A 3,441-nucleotide genomic window follows, 5' to 3' on the forward strand; every position below is an offset into this window, starting at 1 on the left:
AGATGTGTATAAGAGACATCTTCTGTGCTTCCACTAATTTCAGGAGGACCAAACCCTGCGCCAGCAAGGCAGCTGGGATCACTCATGTCGGAAGAGTTCAACTTGCCCAATAAACGAAAACAAACAGCAACAAATTAACAAAGAGGGAATAAATAAAAGGGAAGAAGAAAAGAGGAAGAAAAAAATAGTAAAAAAAAAATAAATAAAAAAAGGAGAAAGAAAAATTGAACAAATAGAAAAAAACTAATAAAATAAATAAAAATTCAAAAAATTCAAAGCAGACTGGCAAACCTCAGAGGCCAGAGGGAGAGAGCCAGTTGCGTCTGAATGTATTAATTGTAGGTTTGAGCAAGGGATTACAAATAAATCTGAATATCTATAGCTTCAAAATTCGCCGGTTATTTCAAGGAACGAAAATTACACACGTGCTTTCGCCACGAACGCAACTGACTTTCTCCGGTGCACGGCTGCGTACCTCTCCTCCGGCAGTCCGGCCTTGCATAAAATCTTCCGTGCACCACCAGACCGCGGATCGAATATGACTTCCGGGCATCTTTATATTACGTAATTTTACGTTCACCCTATCTGAAGTTAGGTTCCAGATAGCATAGTTCGTTTGAAAAATTTATCGTCCCTCGACGAGTGGTCGTTCGACCGAGGGCTGGTAGGACGCACGGCCTAGATATGATTGTTCAGATTTGTTGAAGGCTACGTTCCAGAAGGCAGGAATCATGAAGACCCATTACATCCAGGGCAAAGATAGTCTTCGGCAAGCGACCCTGTTGCGTCACTGAGATCGAGAAACGTAAACCAAACCCGTCATTCTCATGACGGATTGGTTGACTACTTTGAACGCGTTTCGGCGATTGGTTAATGCCAGTGACGTCACTGAGATCAGTGACGTCACATGCGAACAAAATGTTCCATCCGCAAAAATGAGCTTCTCGTGGGTCAATCTCATAATAGTTTAACCATGATTAAACTAGTATAAGGTTGACCCATGAGAAGCTCATTTTTGTGGATGTAGTTCGTTAGCCTGTGATGTCACTGATCTCAGTGACGTCACATGCATTGACCAATCACCGAAATGCAATCAAACCAGTCAACCAATCCGTCATGGGAATGACGGGTTTGTTTACGTTTTTCGATCTCAGTGACGCAACATGAAAGATGACCTGATAGACGGAACTTCTCGTTGGTCAATCTTATATAGTTCAACCATAAGTTCAACCATGGGTCGTTGTGACGTCACCATGTGACGTCACAGTGTGATTCAAACTGATTGCAACCCATGTTTTTCTTAAAATAAGATTAGTTGAAGTAAATAAATTTTTTTGTGCCATTTCAATGAGGTTAATTTTTTATGGTTGAACTAATACAAGGTTTTTCCTAGTGCAGCTGCGCCTCGCGGATGTCATTTGTTATTCCAACTGTGACGTCACCTTGGCTCTTGTGACGCCACCCCGTGGCGTCAAACTGATTTCTAAAGGCCCGTTCACACTAGAGGCAACACACGAGAATCAAGTGCCTCAAAGCGCATGCAGAGGAGCTTTGCAGCCTCTGCATGCGCTTCTTGACCGATTGACGAGCTAGCGATTGACAGGGACCATGCCTCATGCAACACAAGCGCGGCGCTTAGTAGATAGCTATTAAAGAATTTATATCACTTGTATGCTTAAATCGCAAATTAACTAAGAATTTAAATTTAATTAAAAATTTAAATCAAATTAAAATCTAAATTAATTAATTAAAGAAATTCAATTCGTTCTATGGTTTCAATGTATTAATTTGTGACTTCTGATTTGTGATTCTAGATTCTACGAACTGACGATGGAGCTGGTCTCCGAAACGTTTTCTATAAAGATATGAATTTTTGTGGACTATTCTTTGCTTTTAAATTCTTAGTTAGTAAATAGCTGTCTTTTGTCTAGTAAGGTTGATTGTGTACGCTGGTCCGGCACACCAAATGTTGACTAACACCACTCTCGTTTGGAGTCACTCTCTAGTAGAGCGCCTAATTGATCTTTATAGAGAACACGAATGCCTATGGGAGTGTTCGGTCAAAGGAGTACAAAAATCGAAATGCAAATGATGTAAGTTATTTTTACATGACGTGTTTAGTTTGTGTGATTGTAGCAACTCCCGACAATTTATGCATTACCGTTTAGCGATTTCAAAGGATGATATAATATCGGTACGAATATTGGAACTTTTTATTTAAGAAAAGACTATATTTTTTATAAACTGTATCTTTTTGAACGTGTTAGTTCTCTAATTATGATGCCTATGCTAAATTCTCGTTTACAACTGGCATAGTGCGAAGAATGATGGACCGCAGCACACCCGAGAACAATGGCTCACAGCTCAAATTCGGTTACGTCCATCCTCATTGACGTCTAGGTGGCAACTGGTGTTCAAAGCGCGCCGTCTCAAACTACCGAGTACAAAAGTAGTGTGAATGGTTGTGCGCGGTGAGGCACTGCAGCAAACGACTCAAAGCGCATGTCGTTGCCACTAGTATAAACGGGCCTTAAGACCGGTTTTGCTGTAAATAAGACTAGTTGCATGAAGTAAATAAATTTTTTCGACCATTTTATGGGGTAATTTTTTTAGGTGTTTTCAAATATGACATAAAAACAATATAGTTATCTACAGTTTTACACTATATAAATTTTGTGCCCACAGTGACGTCATTCTAGAGATGCGCAGAACTGCGAAAAATCGTCATGGCCGTGGGTCAACCTTATATTAGTTCAACCGTGGGTCCACCGAACCAGGTTCATAAAAATTAAAGGCTTCAAATAATCTGAAACGTCGAGAAGACTTTTAATTATACGTATACAATTTTCACTTTTACTGGAGTTCCACATAGATAGCCGGTAGCACCTTTCACTCTCATCAGCCTATACGGCGGCCTCAAGATTTTATCACAATTCCCAAATACTAACTACTATCATTTAATTTGATTACAGAATTATCAGAGTCGATGTCTTCCTTAAGCAACCATTTATCCTAAAAAGATAACATCATCTTAGGAAATATAGAAACTGCTCGCTAGCTGCGTCTCGGACAAATTTACGGCCGGACACGCGGCCGGTCTCCATCCAATCTCCAAATTCAGTGACCAAAGAATATCTCCCTAACTACAGTAATGAACGCAGCTCGATAAAACTTGGTACGTGAATTATACGGTTATTCGTGCCGAAATTTGACCAAGAAATTTCTTTCAACTACTGACTCCTGAACGGATTTGAACGAAACTTCGATTATATATTCCTAACATTCCAAAGGTGATAACATAACATAGTGATGTCGGCGCTGAAGTGTAGGCCTGATGTGGCCTGTCGCCGATTCTTTTCCTTTTCGTGCCTTGTTCATAGATCTAAACTCGTGTCATTTGACCGGATCTTTTCATGGCTGGCGATAGTTTGAAGTAGCTAC

This window comes from Hyalella azteca, unplaced genomic scaffold, assembly GCF_000764305.2.
Source record: "Hyalella azteca isolate HAZT.00-mixed unplaced genomic scaffold, Hazt_2.0.2 contig7928, whole genome shotgun sequence".
In the NCBI taxonomy this organism is placed as follows: Eukaryota; Metazoa; Arthropoda; class Malacostraca; order Amphipoda; family Hyalellidae; genus Hyalella; species Hyalella azteca.